The sequence below is a fragment of the Rutilus rutilus genome, assembly GCF_951802725.1.
Source record: "Rutilus rutilus genome assembly, chromosome: 5".
Taxonomy (NCBI): Eukaryota; Metazoa; Chordata; class Actinopteri; order Cypriniformes; family Leuciscidae; genus Rutilus; species Rutilus rutilus.
In genome coordinates, this window is record NC_140213.1 from 10,502,859 (window position 1) to 10,524,263 (window position 21,405).

The 21,405-nt window shown below is 37.3% G+C and overlaps 1 long non-coding RNA gene across 1 annotated transcript; it reads right to left on the bottom strand.

The window, feature by feature from the left end:
• Window positions 1–12,912: 12,912 nt before the first annotated feature.
• On the bottom strand, window positions 12,913–15,795 carry LOC311291075. The gene is made up of 3 exons (XR_014627506.1): window positions 15,541–15,795; window positions 14,698–14,852; window positions 12,913–13,231 (listed from the first exon to the last, which is right to left on the bottom strand). It is a non-coding gene; the product is annotated as an uncharacterized lncRNA (long non-coding RNA).
• Window positions 15,796–21,405: the final 5,610 nt, after the last annotated feature.

The following is a 21,405-nucleotide window of genomic DNA, read 5'->3' on the forward strand; positions in this document are numbered from 1 at the left end:
AAAATTCCTCTGTGGTTGATTTATAAATCTTTGTTCTAAGCGTACCCATTTGCAATGGCAGCTGGATTGGTTTCTGATGACGAAACTAAGAAAGATTCTTGTAATACTAATATGTTGCGCGACTATCGGCATATCATGTACACAATCATTTCGATCTTCAAAGTACCAATTTATAGAGACCAAACATGGTATAGGTGAGGTTACATTGACCGTTGGTTCAATAATAAAACACATAGTATCAAAGAGATAATAGTATTAAAAGATAATAGTATTAAAAGACACAACACAAGACAGTAAATCATTCACAAAATGTTCTGGGATGCATGTTGATTTCATGTTAATCAGTTCATTGATAAATGAATGCAGAAGAGTCTGTTCTAATATCTGTAGTTCTTGTGGCAGAGGCCCTGTTCACATTGCTAAGAGTCATAAAACCAACTTATCTGATCGTGGTCATGGTAACTAAGACCTTCTTGCCCTGTCTGGGGTGGATGGGGCCACAGATCCCAGAGTGAGTTCTAAATATAATTTGTTAAACTATAACAAATACTTGTGTCTGACTTGTCTCAGTTGTTACAGCAACCAGGAGCGCTGTCTTCATTGACAGAAACTTAAGCTCCACTGATTGCAGAGGCTCGAAGGGAGCACTCTGCAGGGCAGTTAAAACCACTAAGAGGTCCAAATAGGGTACGAACGGGGGGGCGAGAAGGATTCAGTCTTCTCGCTCCTCTTAGGAACCTGATGACCAGGTTGTGCTTTCTCACGGACTTACCTTCAACTGCGAAGTGATGTGCGGCGATAGCGGCAACATACACTTTCAGGGTATGGCGGGCCGGAAGGTTCAAAAATAGGACTAATGATTTGTCATGGGAAGTCACTATACTATAGCCCCTAGCTACTGACTTTCACACTGATAGGCCAGCGGTGGATCTGTATACGTACCCTCCTCACACAGCGGGCGACTCACTCTCCTCACACAGCGGGCGACTCACTTTCCTCACACAGCGAGCGACTCACTTTCCTCACACAGCGAGCGACTCACTCTCCTCACACAGCGGGCGACTCACTCTCCTCACACAGCGGGCGACTCACTCTCCTCACACAGCGAGCGACTCACTCTCCTCACACAGCGAGCGACTCACTCTCCTCACGCGAGTCATGTACACATTGGCCTAATATTATAATAAAATCATACCCTTCTCAAATTCTGTGGTGGTGCAATAACTAAATATTTCAATAAAGTGTTACATGTATGTGTGTTGTAAACGTCATAATATTCTGAACCAATAATCTTAAAATTGATTCTCAGTGCATTTTTTTTTACCTTTATAAAGGCAATTTCCCCCAAACTGTCATCTTTAATGTTAAATGGTATACATTTTAAGTCACTATATGGCTTTTACCAATCAAATTGACTATCAACAAAAATATTTTATCCCACTGCAGAGAAAACAGAATCTGCATCAGAGGTGGCATTTAGATATTCAAATTTGTGTATGCAAAACAAGCATAAAACACATAGTTTAGCCACTTTAAAATAGACACATGTAAAGCTTTTGTGGATTTTATAAATTATCTTTAAAATAGAATAATCTTAAAAAGTGACATTTCCATTTTTGCTGATTTACACTGGTATCAAAATAGGTAAAACACATTTCAGAGTTACATACACCATTATGTTTTTCTACATATCACATTTGTTAACTGTATGACTTACTTTCATGTTGTTGTTGCTTTTCTCCATCAGCTTTTAGCAACAGATTAATATTTGATAACACCATTCAAAAGAGTATTCAACATGAATGCCCCATGAAGTTATATGAAATTTACGTTTTTGGAAATTAACTTAAAAAGTAATACACAATGTTGAGTACTTGTGAGTTCTATCTAGCTTGTAAAAGTTCATTTAACTCGTGTCTGCAAGTTAAACTTTGGGGGAGGGTTGATACAGAGCAAATACCCCAAAATACAGAGTTGTCTCCATTTTGAGATAGAGCAGCTGCCAGCAGCAGTCCTTGCGTGAATTCGTATTGAGAAACACAAAAGATTTTTCTTTTTAATTTGTAATTATCAATTAAAGAATGGTTGCTAAGAAACATAGTTGCTAAGTATGCTGATGTAATGTCGTCACAGGTGTGACTGTGATGGCACAATGGCTTCTATCACAGATCAGCCAATCATTATAAAGGACCAGAATTATCCATATCATAAGATAAAAAGTCATTAAAAACTTTAAACAACACTTAAGTGTGATGGTTTCAGTTTGTTAAAGGGGTGGTTGATTATGATTTGACTTTTCTAACTTTAGTTAGTGTGAAATGTTGCTGTTTGAGCATAAACAACATCTGCAAAGTTACAACGCTCAAAGTTCAAAGCAAATGAAGATATTTGCTTTTAAAGAAAAGGACTACAACAAATGGCTGGTAGGGACTACATGACATTCCTCCCGGGTTAGTGACATCACCAACCCTAAAATGTACATAAACCCCGCCCCCCGGGAACACTCAGTCCATGTTGAGAAGAGGAAAAGTTGTTGTATAAGAGTACATTTGTGAGTCAGCTCAAACTTTAGCATCCATCTTTTCACATGCAATAGAAAGTCACTCTCACATCTCACAACAGTTCCTATATGAGCGATTTATAGATTACCAGGGAACTACACTGCGACCGAAATGGTCGCATATGCGACCTTTTGAAATGCCATTGCGACCGTAATTTTCAATGGGTCGCAAATGTATCACTGATTATTTTTGTACCTATGTTTTAGGCAATATGCTATGATTTACTATGTTTATTTATTAAAACAGAAATGTGTATTTTAAGAATACGTTTTATAACGTGCTCTGAGCATTCAAAACATCAAGTTGGCTTCAGCCCCGCGACCGTAACTTAGATTAAAACATAGCCTACTATTGTATCAGTGCTGTGCTCTCTCTCTCTCTCACACACAAACACGGACGTGCGCACACACAGAGAGAAGATAATTGTAAAATGAAAATGGACGGGCTATAGTTTAACATTTAATATTTTACGTTTAATATTTTAACGTGTTCTAACGTGTGCGTTCATCAGCGCGTATGTGAAGCTCGCATGCACTAAAAGCCTGTCGACAAGCGCCTGGATACTGGACTAAGTTATCTTTAGAGTCTTATTGTGCTTATACTGTTAAATACACACAAGGTTTACATAAACAAAGTCGGTTATGTGTCTAATGGTCTAAAGTGAAAGCAAACTTGAGAAAATCTGAGTAAATCTGCTTGTCAAATGCGTGTATATTAGACGCGTCGCGCGCAACTCTTAAAGAAACAGTAGCAATAGTAAACACGCTGCCGCTTGTCCTTAAAGGGATAGTTCACCCAAAAATAAAAATTATCTCATCATTTACGCACTCTAATGTTGTTCCAAACCTGTATTAATTTCCTTCTAATATTTTCTCATATTTTTCTAATATTAATATTTTGAAGAATGTGGCTATCCAAACAGTAGCTGGTCCCCATTGACTTCCATAGGAGAAAAATATACTAAGTCACTGGGGTACATCAACTGTTTGGTTACCCACATTCTTCCAAATAACGTTTTATTTTCAACAGAAGAAAGAAACTTATTCCAGTTTAAAACAACTTCAGAGAGTAAATTATGACAATTTGAATTTTTAGGAGAACTATTCCTTTAATGTTAATAAAACAACACAATGCAAAGAGAAAATCACTCACTGTTATTGACTGAAGTAGCTTTAATAAGTATCAACGTATAATTTATACAGTGAAGTCTGTTTGGTTTTATTATCATATTTGTTCATTTAATTACTTTCTTCAATGCTATGTTTTGTATATTAAGTTGTGTATGTGTAATGTGTATCTTTGATCTTAATATTTAATAACAAAGAAAATAATGACAAATATTTTTATCTTCGCCCCTGTCTGCCATTTTGTATTTATTTTTTGTTACCTAAGGCTTTGTTTTTAAAATATGGACATTGGTTTGGCTGTAATGCTCAGTCACAAAACAGTAAAACCAACATAAAAATGAATCGTGATAAAATCGTGAATCGTGATTTTCCTGAAAAAATCGTGATATGATATTTTTGCCATATCGCCCACCCCTAATTAGAATAATAAATTAAGTAGCCTATCTTAATTGTACACAATGTTCCTGTTTATTTTTTTTATTTTATTTTTTACTGTTTTATGCCATAACAGCAATATTAATATCGGTTATTATCGGTATCGACCACAATTTTCACATCGGTGCATCACTACTTAAGAGTTCAGGAGTTTGCCCATCTGTGCCAACCATAGCATGTTGAAATCCATTTTGCACTTTATTGTGTACTGTATTTTCTAATGCAGAAAATCTATCCCAACCAATGTTAAAGAAAACAAAAACAAGAAGGCATGTGGTTTAAAAGATGGCAAGTAAAATAAAAAGCACATCTGTATACAGTTTCATTATTCTTCATTATTATCCAGAGCGGCTTACTATAAATAATTTGTGCGACCAGATCATGTTTTGCGCCAGTAACTGAAAAAGTTAGTAGCGCAAGTGCCACCAGTGGAAAAGGTTAGTGTAGTTCCCTGATTACCATGACAGAATATGCTAATTGAAGATAGTTAACTCCTCATCAGCAACATAAATTCATCAACTAACCATTCAGAGACGTCCTGTTGCATTCTATGTGTTGTCTCTTCTTCTCGAGTCTCTCCATCTTTGTCTGACTCCGTTTTAACATTAAAGGCAGAACAGTTTCTGTCATTATAGTCTGTGTGAGGTAATCGGAGCTGCTAACACACACACACACACACACACACACACACACACACACACACACACACACACACACACACACACACACACACACACACACACACACACACACACACACACACACTCTTGAAACCCTGCCCTCTGCAGCAGCTCAGTTGCATTTAAAGGGCCAGGCACAAAACGGTGCGTTTATGCTCACCCTCAAAAAGTGACAACTTTAACATGCTATATAAAATATCTGTGGGGTATTTTGTGCTAAAACTATATACTGTCATCTGTCAATAATGAAAAGAAAAAAAGAATGAACTAATTAATTCAAACGAATTGAATTTATATATAAATAATAATATTGACGCACATGCTTTTCTGTCTCATTATTGCAACATCTCTCTCTAATAACTGCATTAATAACTGCATAATGAATGTAATTTGATACTTATGACTGATCATGCCCAAACGCGTGTTCAGCGCGTTCAGTCTGTGTTCAAAGTCGTGTTTAAAATCTGCTGCAGTCGATGAAAACAGTCAGAGAATGTGTCAGCTAGTCGTTTGTTCCCAGCATTAGTCTGCTATCAGTGGCTCAAACCTACGTTACTAATGACGTTTTGGAATTAGCAACGGAGGCATTGGATTAGATGCGTAAGAAATTAGTCCTACATACAAGAGCATTTTAATGACAAAAAAACTTTACAAACGTCTTGAAATACATAATCTGAACAATGTTTCGAGGTGTGGTAACTGTAGCGGAATAATTGACTTCAGGCCGTTGAATTATTAGACAAATAATGCACACTCCGGTTCGCGTCGTGACCGCATTACCACCTCGGGTGTGCATTATTTTTCTAATAATTCAACGGCCTGTCGTCAATTATTCCTTACTTATTTTAACGTGGAGACTTTTTTTGCTGAGGGTAAATTGCATTAAACAATGTTATTAAATTATTATTTGAAACATGTAAAATGATTAATTTTCATCTCAAAATAAGATATTAAAGTTTAAAGACTACTTACTGTATGTTCAGTAACAAAGCATTGAGTGCCAATCACAATTAACGGAGATTATTTTTGCGATTTAAAACGTTATCATCCAACAGGGTGGAAAATAAGCTTTCCAAATAACATAAATCAATATTTACTTAGTAGCCTATATAATAGTAGTAAATTGATCTCTCACATGTCCCACAAAATCGCATCTACTGTCCTGCAACAGAACAATAACCAGGTGGTCACCCTAATCCAAATCCTGCCTAATTATCTAATGTTGTTTTCATCCAACTTACTGGATCAGCTGGAGCATCTGTATTCAACAGTTGACCTGAAACCCACAACTGTTGTGGAGATTTGTTGCCTTCTAATGAGAGGGGATGTCGGTCCCACACCTATGGGGTGAGAATTGTCACAAATAAATGGAAAGAGATTCACAAAAATTGATCAAATTCAAAAATAAGTAAACCGAGATATGAAAATAAAAAAAATATTTATAAACGTGTTTTATGTCACAAACACAACTCTGGCTGGCATTAATTTGTGAATCCGCGTATTCATCTGTGGATTTTAAAACACTTCTAGTCAAAGTGCAGACAACTCCACAAATAAGTGGACTCAAGCCAATCAAATAAAGGCCACATTGCGCTGACCAACCGTAGCACGTTTTTGCTACAACCAATTAGACTTACACTCAGGGTGGGAACAGATTCATTTTGCACCCCTGAAAGGAGCTGTAATCTATGGGCACTTTTGTTCAAACTGAGCTGAGCTGTTGTTTGAACACCCTGTTTCCAAAAGATTATTGTAGTTTACGGCTTCTTTATATTTTCATTGAGATCAGTGAATCAATATAAACTCAGGATTATACACAAATTGATTATCACAGATCTCGAGCATCATGATCAGTAACACCCTATCACGTTGTTCCCTGTTTCTTCGTCATTTTCAAAGGCTCATAAAATACTGTGGCTTGGCTTGATACACATAGTCTAATGGTCTAACTCCAAACGAAATCCAAACATCTTTTTCTGTACCAATTTAATGGCCTAATAAATCTTATTTTATTTATTTGTGAATATGATTCAATTTTTGTGAAACTCTTTAAATTGATTTGTGAATCTTAATCTATTTATTTGGAATATTTTAACAATTCTGACCCCATACACACCTGTCTGAACAGGTCAAGGTCCCTATTCAGTCTAGGCACCATGACATAGTGTAGACAGATTAGGTGTTTTTCATTGTCTGGGTCCAGTGCTCCAATATCCTGCAGATACTGGAAAGCTGCATAATAATTTGATGTGACCGCTCACCAGACATCCCGCCACAAACGCTCAATTCTTTGGTTGTGGACACTTCTTCCAGTAATATAGCTGGTCTTCTCTAAGTTGTAAACATAGAAGAAATAAAGAAAACAAACAGTCCATATTACAACTAGAAATGGTCTAATAGTGTGTATAAATATGCACACTACCAGACGAACATTTGGCTATACAAATTTCTTCCAATGTGATTGTAAACTTTTCTCAGTGGTTCTCAGCCTTTTTTTGGGGCCAGCTTCTCCCTTTCCATTATCCCCCCCCATTATCCCTTTCATTTAAAGTCACAGTGCTGCAGACAAATAACAGAAGCAATGACGTAAAGAGAAGTTGCTATCAAAGCAATAGATCATCTCATCTAGTCGGACTGGTATAAACTGGCAGGTTTTACACCCGTCTACATCAGACACTAGCAGCGCAACACATCCTAACAAAAGCATATAGAACCAGTTATTAATCAGGTATAAATTGAGTGTGGCAAAATGCAAGTTACCTGGTCCACGAAGAGGATGCTCCAACATATATCTCGCCACATCAACATTCTCACCGCCCTTGTCGCTCCTCACTCTACTTGGCAAACCAAACTGCTCAACAGCCTCCAAAAAGGACTCCAAAACTGTCGCGGCCTGGTTGTTGGTGGAAGCCTTCAAATACATAATTTTCCGGCTGAATCCATCTATGCCCCCGTGTATTACGATGCGCCACCTTATTGGAAACACAGTTTTAGCTGTTGAGCACACTTTCTATGTACAATTATGAAATATACATGTCTGGCACCAAATTCAAAGTTCAAAGGGACTGTAAATCACTATAAACATGCAGTTGAAATTATTTATTTAGTAAAAATGTCTACTTACTTGATCAGCCTGTGGTTTCCATCAATGTGCCAAAGAGACAAAGGTGATGGAACTGAATATACCCTTCTATGGACAAAATTAAGGTGCAATCCACGCAGTAGTGTGCCCACTGGATCCACAGCCCTCAAGGTTTCTCGAACTGTAGCTCGTGTAACTCTATATAAGAGTGGAGAGGACAACTGTTACCATCAGCACTTCAAATTTGTACTGTAATTTAATCTTTACCTTCACTTCTTAATAATAACAAAATGTGGCAGGATAACGAAGTATACTGTTCTGTAGGCTTCAGTTGTCTCTTAAACCAATTTAAAAACTGCAGCCTGGAATGGGAAGGGTAGGGGTCCATGGAACAATAGGGAGAAAGTAAAAAAATGTTTTTGGTCTGTCAAAGTTAACATGTGAACACTCATAATATTGGAATAGATGCACTTTAATGGACTTCCTAAGAGAAGAGACAGGACATTTTTTAATATAACTCTGATTGTATGTGTCTGAAAGAAGAATATCATATACACCTAGGATGACTTCAGTGTGCGTAAATCACACTCAATTTAAATTTTTTGGTTAACTATCCATTTAACTTATTAATTAAATAGTTTCTCCGTCACCTCTGACTCGAAGTTTGTTGGGGCAGTGTAAACATGACAGTTATGTTTCATAAAATTTTAAATCTAACAGTCAACTTGTTTGTTGGCATCTGTCTGTGCGGTGTGAATTGGCCTTAATTCATTAGGAAATGTTAATAACTTGTGAGCATAATGATAATGGCTGTAAGGACAAAGAACTACACTATCCAAATATATTTAGTACAATATATCAAAGCTGAAAACACACACACCAGAGAATATCTTACTTACTTTATGCCTGTACTCTTAAGATATCCAGAGACCATGGCATATCCTGAATTTGGACACCGTTGAATGAAGTCGCTAACAACTTTTCTCAAGTCTTCAGCAGAAATCTGGCTGTATGTTTGCTTCACAGAAAGCCCATATTCCTTCAATCTTAATAATAAGCCCATATTCCTTCAAGTGCTTAAACTCACATGCAACAGACGGGATATCTCAGGAACAGTAAAGTCTAGCTCAAGGAGGTATTCAAGCTGATCCATGGTGATGTTAAAGGCAGGCCGTCCCTTCTCACCAGTTTGTTTAAGAACTGGAGCTTTGTAACCATGACATGTTGTATCCCTTGTTGATGCAAGTAGCTCGTAAGCCTCCTGTAACTTCTCCAAAATATTGTCCAAGTTTCCAAATGATGAACGGTCAGAACATTTTCCAAGTAGACTGATCACATTCTCTATTTGGTACAGTACACTATCAACATCATCTTCTGAAACAGGGCTTGACATTTTCTGCCCTAAAGACATGAGGAATTCTGCAATGTGGGCAGCAACGTCTTGAGACAGTCCAGTCCTACAGTAAAGTTAACAGCAAATGTAAAAAAATAAAAAAAATTGGACAAAGACATGTGAATAACAGATGCCTGATAGCTAACTTGAGAAGCAAAACTAGAGAGGATTTAATTTTTACAATTTGTTAAATAAATATTTGTACTTGTATGCTAAAATTCACATTCATAGCTCCAATGTGAAACCCTGTGAAATAAAAATCTGAAGTTGATTGTTGACATTTGCATTTGAAGACATTCACAAACCTGTATTCCGAAATTGAAGCTGCAGACAACACTACTTTATTTTTAGAGCAGCTTTACATCCAAATTGAACATAAAAATTGTTTGCATCATTGATAATTTTATACAAGCCTCCAGTTTTTATGGGTAACGTTAAACGCTTTAGTGCCTGGTTACAAATCAGACATCACTTTATTATATGAGTCGTTTGAACTACGTTATATGTATAACATACATTTGTTCATGAGTAAATATTGTATAATTTTGTTGGTCGGCAGCGCTATTCTAAATTAGGAAAGCAAGAAAAGTAAAAGGTCCAAATTGCAGTAAAATAGGTAATTCAATACCGGAACAGCTCTCTTACCGTTCAGACATGATGCAGGAAATAGTTTTTTAAGGAGTCACGCGAAATAGATGATGGGTCAGCCTTGAACTGTTCTCGCCACAAAATACACCACGACAGCAGGTTCTCAAAATAGCAGCATAATGATAATTTCCATTAACTGTCTGTGGTAATTTCCAGCGTCAGTTAGGCCGTGACGGTGCGTTGCAAAAAAGGAAGTCGTCATAGATCGGTTTAATTCACCGGCGGTGAATAAGATAATCACGAACATTAATTATTTTTGTTCTCAATTTGCTCAAATATAAATTTGCTTAAATATCAAAATAAAAACTCCACTATAATATTTTTCATAACATTCAAAAAGAGGACAAAAAAAGTGAGAGATTGGTATGTCTGGTGCTGAGGGTGTGGCTGACTCTGACGTCACCAAAGAGCAAGTAATACCAGAATCATGGCAAGATTAATCAATTTATTGAGAAACTTCATAAATGTTAAACTTTTCTTATTGAGACTTTGAGGATGAAAAGAGAAATTTAGCAATGCATTACATACAATCATTTTTTATTTTTTTACACAGGTTCATTTTACAAACGAATCAGATTAATCAGCATTTAATGAGAAACTTCATAAATTTTACATTTGTCTCGTAACAACTAAGACTTTGAGGATGAACAGAGAAATTTGGTAATGTATTACATACATTTTTTTTTTTTTTCACAGGTTCATATTTTTCAACGGTTCTCAAGATTAATCAGCATTTAATGAGAAACTTCATTAATGTTAAATTTGTCTCATTGTAACAAACTAAGACTTTGAGGATGAACAGAGAAATTTGGCAATGTATTACATATAGATTATCACAGGTTCATATTAAATTTTGCCAAAACCAGCCGATCCATGAACTGCCTCTATAACCATTTCAAGAAGGTCATCCTCAGAAGAACTACCTCTAGGTAGGTAAAACACTGTAGAACAAGTAGAGGCATAGGGAAACCGTTTCAATTCACCCTCTTGGTCATAGAATTGAATTTCAGGCTGCTGTGGAAATCCAAGGGGTGGCACAGCATCTGCTCCAGTAACAAACGTAAGGAGGTCTTCAAAGGTCAGCTGCACTCGTTTTTCTGTACATTACAAGTTACATCACAAAAATACAGTTTAATTGCTCAGTAGTTCCTATCCAAGTGTAATCTATTAATGTACTAAAGGTTAATTAGGCCTAAGCACAAAAAATGTCACATTTATTGCCTATTATTTGTAATGTTATGCCATAGTGCAGTAATACTTCACGATCTGACAAACATTGAGAATGTACAGTCCCTGAAAATAAGTAAATCCTAATGTTTACAAGTTGGAACCCCAGATTGTACACAAACAAGCAAACAATTTCTCTCATGCTTTATACAAGCTCAAATGTGCATTCACATTTTGTAGAGCATTTGGAACATGACAGTGAGTAAATGACAACAGAATTTTTATTTTGTTGATGAAGTATCCTTGAAGTTAGTTCAAAACTATGTCTTGTAAAAGTACCTTCGACTGAACTGAGAAGACACTCCCAAGAGAACATTGTGTCCTCCTCCGCTTCCCGCCTATTGGAACCCTCCTCACTCCAGACAACTTTAAAAAGAGATCTGAATGACAACCTTGTGAGTTGTCCCTCTTTGTAGGTGAATCAAGGTCAAGCCCCTCCTGAAAAAGAGCAATCTGGATAAGACCATATTCAGCAACTATAGACCGATCTCAAATCTTCCTTTCATAGGCAAGATCATTGAAAAAGTTGTCTTCAATCAGCTGAACAAATTCTTAAGCTCGAATGGATCCTTTGACAATTTTCAATCTGGTTTCCGACCGCACCACAGCACAGAGACAGCGCTCATAAAGATAATAAACGATATTCGCTTAAATACTGATTCAGGCAAATTATCAGTGCTGGTACTACTCGACCTCAGTGCTGCATTTGACACTGTCGATCATAACATACTTCTTGACAGGCTGGAAAACTGGGTGGGGCTTTCTGGGATAGTCCTAAAATGGTTCAGGTCATACTTAGATGGGAGAGGTTATTATGTGAGTACAGGAGACCATAAGTCTGAGTGGACATCCATGACATGCGGAGTCCCTCAAGGCTCAATTCTTGCGCCACTCCTGTTCAACCTGTATATGCTCCCACTGAGCCAAATAATGAGAAAGAACCAAATTGCTTACCACAGCTATGCAGACGACACACAGATCTACTTAGCCCTATCGCCTAACGATTACAGCCCCATTGACTCCCTGTGCCAATGCATTGATGAAGTCAACAGTTGGATGTGTCAAAACTTTCTTCAGTTAAACAAAGACAAAACTGAAGTCATTGCGTTTGGAAACAAAGATGAAGTTCTCAAGGTGAACGCATACCTTCACTCTAAGGGTCAAACAACTAAACATCAAGTCAGGAATCTTGGTGTGACACTAGAGTCAGACCTTAGTTTCAGTAGTCATGTCAAAGCAATAACTAAATCAGCATACTATCATCTGAAAAATATTGCAAGAATTAGATGCTTTGTTTCCAGACAAGACTTAGAGAAACTTGTGCATGCTTTCATCACCAGCAGGGTGGATTATTGTAATGGACTCCTCACTGGCCTTCCCAAAAAGACCATAAGACAGTTGCAGCTCATACAGAACGCTGCCGCCAGGATTCTGAGCAGAACCAGAAAATATGAACATATCACACCAGTCCTCAGGTCTTTACACTGGCTCCCAGTTAGATTTAGGATTGATTTTAAAGTATTATTACTGGTATATAAATCATTCAATGGCCTAGGACCTCAATATATTGCAGATATGCTCACTGAATATAAACCCAACAGATCACTCAGATCATTAGGATCATATCAGCTAGAAATACCAAGGGTTCACTGTAAGCATGGCGAGTCTGCTTTTAGCTATTATGCCAGCCGCAACTGGAACCAGCTTCCAGAGGAGATCAGACGTGCTCCTACTGTAGTCACATTCAAATCCAGACTTAAAACACATCTGTTTAGCTATGCATTTACTGAATGAGCACTGTGCCGCTGTTCGTCCGACTGTTTGTACTGTACTGTATTTTATTTTATTTTTCTAAACTGTTTTAATTATTCTTATTTCTTTTTATTATTTTAATTTCTTCTATGTAAAGCACTTTGAATTGCCATTGTGTATGAAATGTGCTATATAAATAAACTTGCCTTGCCTTGCCTTGCCTTGCCTTGCCTTGAATAGTGGCATTCCAGTGCCTTTCCACCGTATCCCACAGTTGACCACAGGAGTTGAGCCCTTGTTTAAACTGTGTTATCATGTTCGATGATCTAAAACGTGATTAATACATAAGACAAAACATGCAAAAAGCAGACAGCTTATCATAAGTTCACATCACAAACATTTTTTTGTATCAAACTGAAACAATATGGCATTTTGCTATAAGCTTGTAAGCCAAGTATAGATGGCAAGAAAATTATGCTGGTGTAATTGTGCCAATGAAGAGATACTAAAAAAACAGCTGATGCTGCATCGAGGTGAACGGCTACTTATGCACCGGCAGTTTCAATCTTCCTAAAATTGCCTTATTTGGAATTTACATACATGCATACAAAAAAAAAAAAAATTATTTAAATGTAAAAAGAAAATTCCTTTATGAATATATATCTGTTTTCTTTTTTATTACTATTAATCTTTGGAATAGTATTTGTCCGCAAGCTTAACACTTTCCTTGAATAATTTACGCATCCTAAAGCCAAACCTGAGAAGACCTACACTGTAAAAAATTTGCTGTAGTTATGCAGCTGTTTGCCAGTAACTTACTGTAGATTTAAATTTATGCTATTTACTGGCAACAGTTTGTTCAAAGTTAAATGAACATTAAACATTAACAAGTCTTTGTCTTTACAGAATAAAACTATAAAATAACAATCTAATGCAAAGCATTCTGGGAACCAGAAATCTTCATCAACCTTTTTCTGTTTTTTTTTTCCTTCAGATTTTGGTTCCCAGAATGCTTTGCATGAGGCTGTTATTTTAGTTTTATTCTGTAAAGATAAAGACTTGTTAATGTTTAATGTTCATTTAATTTTGAACAAATTGTTGCCAGTAAATAACATCAATTTAAATCTACAGTAAGTTACTGGCAAGTAGCTGCCAGTAATACTGTAATTTCTACAGATTTTTCTAACAGTGTAGAAGAACATTCCTGCACACGTAATTCCTGCTGTTGTACTAATTCATAAATGTGGAATTTGCTGATTGTGAATGAGCTTGCATGGGCACCCTGTTTATGAATAGAATAATTGGAATTCATTAACAAACACAAATTAAATCAGGATGTTTTTTGTGTGAATAAAATGTGTGAATGAACACATTTGAGTTTTTTGGACAGTCCATTTTACACATAAATTACTATGAATTTATTTAGAAAAGTTTCATGAATGAGGCCCATTATATATGCTGAGAAACGCATCTTTCTTACAATTAACTGAAAGCCTGAAATGTTCCCTCTCTAAGCTACGGTAATAAACTTATTATAAAAGCTTATTTAACATTATTTTTTCATGGAATTAATTTAATGGAATTTCTGTAGACTGGTAGTTAAAACAGCACTGTAAAAATGTTTCCTCAGTAATTTCCACTCAAAAGAGAAAAGTTTTGTTCAGCAAAAAAAAAAATTTCAACAGCCTGTTTCACCTGGATTTACCCCACAACAGGGAAGAAAAGTTGTGTCACTGCGTGTTTCATTGTCTTAAAAAACATGACATTTAAACGATGTAATTGATAATAATACCTGTGAAAAATGAAGTGCTTCACAATCCGTCCATAAATTTGGGGAAGGCTTTCAAGGTTAGCGTTGTATATCTGTGGCACTCCACATTCAGCAATCCATTCCCCAAGATCTTGTTTAAGCTTCACCAAATCATCTTCTGTGTTGCACTGCTTAATCTTTTGTAATAAATGAGAAGAAGTTGTTCAAGGCAGATACTCCAAACAGAGAAATATTATTTAAAAACTTGTATTACTTTTTTAAAACTATTTATACTGATCTACTTGAATTTTTGGAATATGTTAAAGTCCTCCTGTGGTGAAAATCAAGTTGTTTATTTAAATATGTGGTGCTTTTTAATAGGCTTTAAGACAAACCATGCACTAAGTCAACACCATTGCTGACTATTTTCTCTTTAAAACTGTAGTGAAAAAAGACAGGGTGCTTCTCAAATTGACAGGGTGCTGCAAACAAATCACTCCGCCCAAGTAGCAGTGCTTCGCCTTCTGAGAATATAGTTCCCAGTATGTATACGGTTAGAAGATGGCTGTCTCATGTGACCTTGTTATTTGTATACGCTGTGACTATACAAATCACAACATGTAAATAGGAAAATGTTGGTGTTATTTTGTCTCTTATTGGGAGCAGTATGCTAGCTGGAGCCGTTTACCTCCAGTCTTTGTGCTAAGCAAGGCTAGCGGTGTGTGCGTCAGACAGAGTTACGGCACGCACGGAGATGAAAAGGGTATGTATGGACTTCTAACTCTGAGGGATACGGTGAATAAGCTAAAGTCCCAAAAAGTCGGTGTGTTCCTTTAAAGGATAAGATTATTGACTACAGGGGGACTTTAACCAAATGGTGAATACCTTTGCACCTCCCTGTCTGGCAACACCTCAAACTGGAAGTTCTCTACATCTGCATCTTGACCGCACATTAGCAAATACAATGCTGGGTCCAGTGCTTTAAGGCCTGGTCCTCCATGAATCAGAGACCAGGCAGTCAGTTTCCCCGCTGTATAGTACCTGCCCTGCTCTAAAGATGACTGGTCATATGTAAAAAAGAGGTTTCCTTCCTGTCCCTCAAAAACTCCTAAGGATGATCGGACGTCCTTCATCAAAAGCCTATAACAAATTAAAGAAATAGTTTTGATAGTAATAATCAAACAACTACATAAGTTAACAATTCTCTTACACCCTGTACAGTCTTAAAGATAAAAAAATAAAATAAAATAAAAACATCATAAATCGGTTTCATTTTCAAATGCACAAAGTAGGCATTTGATGGTGACAGAGGATTTACAATGCTATAGCCTGAGATATTCATAAATTCTTGGCCCTATTTAAGCATAATAGTTTGGATTTCTATGAAGTATTAAAACTTTATAATAAAATTCAATTTTTTAACATTAACTAAGGTCAAGTCAAGTCACCTTAATTTATATAGCGCTTTTAACAATATAGATTGTATCAAAGCAGCTTTACAGAGATAATAGGAGATTACAGTAACAGAGATTGTTTAGGCTTTACAGCAGCTCTAGAATAAAGTTATTGCCCAGAAAAAGTTAGATATGATTGATTCACTTCCATCGCAAAGATTATTAATTATTAACTTAGGGGCCGCTAACACAACACCGTTCTAACAGAAAACCCCTAATGCGATCTGGCCGCTCATTTGCACAAAACAGTGCCTGGTGTTTCGAGAACGCAAACCATGAAATAAGCCTTGAAAAATGTATAATACAGAATAATTATCACTTCCGCATCTAGGGATGGGTATCGTTAAGGTTTTAACGGTATTACTACTGTTACCGATACTGCTTATCGATCTGGTACTTTAACGGTATTCTTATTGGTACTTACAGTATATGTGTGTGTATATATATATATATATATACTGTATATAAACAATTAACAACCTCACTAACCTAGGAGTTAAAATTTACCCTGAACTTAAGCTGGACAGACAGATTAGGTCAGTGATTAAAACATTGGAGTTTTTTTCATTTGAGGCAATTGGCCAAAATAAAGCCATTCCTTTCTAGGCAGCACTTTGAGACAGTAATCCACGCCTTTGTCACCACTCGGCTGGATTACTGTAATGCACTGTACATGGGGGTCAGTGGGTCCTCTATTGCTCGTCTCCAGTTGGTGCAAAACGCTGCTGCACGTCTTTTAACTGGAACACGTAAATACGAGCACATTTCACCCATTTTATCGTCACTGCATTGGCTGCCTATATATCAAAGGATCCATTTTAAGATTCTTTTATTTGCTTTTAAATGCCAAAATGGCCTTGCTCCTCCTTACATCTCTGAGCTGCTACACCCCTATAGACCCACCCGTTCTCTCAGGTCAGCCGATCAACTGCTCCTAATTGTGCCTAAAACAAAACGCAAGCTAAAGGGGGACCGTGCTTTTTCTGTAACAGCTCCTAAATTGTGGAACGATTTACCTCTGCACATTAGACAGGCATCTTCACTGTCTATTTTTAAGTCTCTTCTTAAAACCCACCTTTATTCTTTGGCCTTTGAAAACTGAAAATGACAATTCATGTTTAGTTATATTGACCATACAGGTTCATTTATGGTTTGTTATTGTTTTTAATTGTATTAGATGGGTTTTTATGTATTCATTTACTGTTTTACTGTACAGCACTTTGTGGATTTTAAGGTGCCCTATAAATAAATTTTGATAGATTGATTGATTGATTGAACAAAGATACTAATTATATAGGCCTACACAGTGCTTTAATTTCAGGAAGGTCTACTACTGTTCAGGTATGGTCTAAAAAGAATTATAGTAAAGCAATCAAATGTAAAATAACGCTGCATAGTTTATCATAGATAGATTAATGCTTATTAAAGCTGAAGTTATTCATTCAAGAGCTGTGAGTGATTTTCTCTTTGCCTTTTGTTGTTTGATTCGCATTTCGCAGTAATGGCACATTCGTCAGCATGTTTATTTAGACTGCTTCCCCTTTAAGACAGATATTGGATCTAATAGGCGACTGATGCACTATATTTTCTCCCAACTATTTCCATAACTACGTCCATTTTAGACATAAATTGTGTTTAAGTAAATCTCCAAGCCGGTCATTTTGACATATTTTTGTGTACATGATCGTTTCGACGCGCACATGAAACCGAAAGTATAATTTGCACGTCTCGTTGCGCAGTGTTTCGGAGCGCGCGCCGCCTCGTTAACAGAATCTCTTCAGCACATTTTTGTGCTTTTAATAGCTATTTTTATTATTAAACGCGCCACCATGATCTTCAGCAAGCTCACCCACAAATTCAACCTGTGGTCGTCTGTGCCATGCAAAGTATGTTTTGCCAAGGGCAGTGAGGGCACTTTGCAGCACACGCTTTCTTCTAACCACCACGGTTAAGGAAGTTTCCGAAGAAATGTTTTTATTTTTGAAGTTACTTAAAACCTTAGCTGGGTCATCCTCATCCTTAATAAAAAAGAACAAGACAAATATCAGGTATAACATTTAAAAGACTGCCTGCTAGACAAAAGTGCATATTGACAATTCACTCACATGAGCTGGACTATTCACCTTATTTTCGAACGCGGAAGTAAATATGGGTCCAGTTTCCGGTTTTTGTGCGGCACTTCCGTTTCCTCGCTTCTCTGGGCTAACTAACGATATCGATTGCGAAGGATTATGCAGAGTTGTCAGAAAAATGTTACACATGCCGTAGCAGATGAATACAACAAAGAACTAAAGCCCCGCCTCACCCAGGTCGGGTTCTGGACCTGGTTGAAAACACTCATGCAGAGAGGCGGTATTAACATTAAGTGACATGGCATCTGACGCACAGAAGCCAATGGCACATGTCACTATGCGCATTGGCACATCCGGTGGCACATCCGGTCTTCATTGGCATGTGCCAGTGGATAGTGGCATGTGTCACTGACATTATTGGCATGTGCCACTGACATCGCGACACACTGACACTGACATGACACCTCACTGACACCGAGTCGCGGAACATGTCACCGTGTTGCGACACCTCCAGTAGTGACTGACAGATTAATCGAACACCTATAGCAATAGCCTAATTTTGTGATATTTAAAATATCAATTAAACGAATTAAAGTGCATTAATATTTTAATAAACGTGTTATTTGTGTCACGTCTGTATTTGATTGGTATGTGTCACTGAATGTTTTGTAATACCAGTGCTACTTTATGTTGTTTATCTCGGAAAGTCACAAACTGCCCATTCTAGGAAAGACACGAAATAAATCTATCATGGGTCACTACGAATAACGCATTAACAGTCGCGTCCGTTACTGTAAACCTTTATTTTTGCGTGATGCTGCACAGACGCACGCCAGTGTCAGTATAAGTGAGTGTAACACTGGCCAGCGCAAGATTCTCATCTGTGGCTTTAATATTTCAAGTCCTTCCAAAAAGTGTAAAAAAAAGTAATTATTAAAAATCATATGTTTGTTAGGCTATGTATCAAACTAAGTGCAAAAAAAGTGCTCAGTGCAACAAACGTTCGGTCGCGCAGGACCTTCCTCAGTAGCCTACCTTTAATATTTAAAAAATAATTTTATGGAATTATTCAATAAATAAAATACATTTTTGTTCTACAAATTAACGATGTGCATATGGTACACAATCTACATTATACTCCGGCAGACAGCTGCAGGTGTCACTACTGGAGGTGCCACAACATAAAGAGACATGTCAGTTTTATTGACACAGGCCAACTACCAGTGGATATTGGCATGTGTCACTAAAACGTGAGATGTGCCAATGGATTGCGTCATATGCCACTTGCATAACAATTTGCTTTATGCTGTCAAAAAATATGATTTATAAGTTAATGTGTAGCCTACAACATACATAATTCGATACAATTATTTTGAAATATTAAAGCCACAGATGAGAATCTTGCGCTGGCCAGTGTTACACTCATTATAGCCTACTGACACCTACTGGCGTGCGTCTGTGCAGCATCACGCAAAAATAAAGGTTTACAGTAACGGACGCGACTGTTAATGCGTTATTCGTAGTGACCCATGATAGATTTATTTCGTGTCTTTCCTAGAATGGGCAGTTTGTGACTTTCCGAGATAAACAACATAAAGTAGCACTGGTATTACAAAACATTCAGTGACACATACCAATCAAATGCAGACGTGACACAAATAACACGTTTATTAAAATATTAATGCACTTTAATTCGTTTAATTGATATTTTAAATATCACAAAATTAGGCTATTGCTATAGGTGTTCGATTAATCTGTCAGTCACTACTGGAGGTGTCGCAACACGGTGACATGTTCCGCGACTCGGTGTCAGTGAGGTGTCATGTCAGTGTCAGTGTGTCGCGATGTCAGTGGCACATGCCAATAATGTCAGTGACACATGCCACTATCCACTGGCACATGCCAATGAAGACCGGATGTGCCACCGGATGTGCCAATGCGCATAGTGACATGTGCCATTGGCTTCTGTGCGTCAGATGCCATGTCACTTAATGTTAAAACTGCTACTGCTCATGCATCTAGCTGGCAGATTGCCAAAACTTCGCCGGCGCCTTCAGCACCGCCCTAAACACGGTCGAGCCAACGCTGGACTAAGTTAATATATCTATGGAGGTAGGCTATTTTGTCATGTCAAATGTATTAATAATGTCATCAGAATGCAACCAAAGCACATGATAGCAATAAGTAGATCATAGATGGCTATAAATAATTATAAATCATACAAAATAAATGCCATGATGATCATGCCATGATGACTAGATTTTATACAGGGGTTACTATAATGATTTTGTTTCTCCTTGGAGTTTTTATTCAGACTTCGTAGCCCAGACACTTTTCTGGTATCGGGTGGTCTTCTGTAGGTCTTGTGTTCACGAAATGAAAAGAACAAACATACGGTCGTTTCTTCAAATGGGCTGCGTTGCGTGTCCGTTATTTCGGCTCCCATGTTAACCGGTTTTAGAGCTTGCACACTGCCTGCGTGACACGCGCGTCTCAGGGAAAATGCGTGCATGCTAGAAATAGAATCGATGCCTATTTTTCACGCGACACGCAAGCGTTTCGGAAGCGTTTCCAGGCAAAATAGAATAGGAAAATATGTTTGTATGTCATTTTGATATGAATACATATTAATGCCATTTTGATGTTTGAATTTAGGTTTTGACATAAATGCAGATATAGCCTAAATGTAAAAAAAAATATATATATATATATTATCGATTTTCAAATATTGCACCTGTCAATACAGAACGAAATATTCTGTAGCCTATTTTGCCGTCAATACTGCCGACGTTGTCTTTGCTGCTATATATTTATGTTTAACATTAAGTGCCTTCCACAACTCTCTCCCCATAAGTCGAATATATCACCAATGAGGCTTATCATGTCACCTAGCAGCAGCAACGCCTCGTCAGAGACGTTTCTGGTGTGCAAAGACATAGAAAACACCACGCAACAGAAACGCCACGCAGCCAGTGTGTCGCCGGTCGTATAGGGCGCCTGATTATTAAAATGTCAATAATTCGATGATTAAAACACTCCTGCTCCAAGTAAATCTTTCTTTTGTGCCAGTTATTATGACAACCTCTAACTGCACAAACAATCCCGGTCTTCCTCGAAGCCATAACGATGAGTTTGTTGTTACGAACAACGCTCGCCAGTGACCGGAAGTGCCTTACCGGAAGTCTCGCACAAAATACCGTCAACTGGCTGCGTCCGTATTTCCG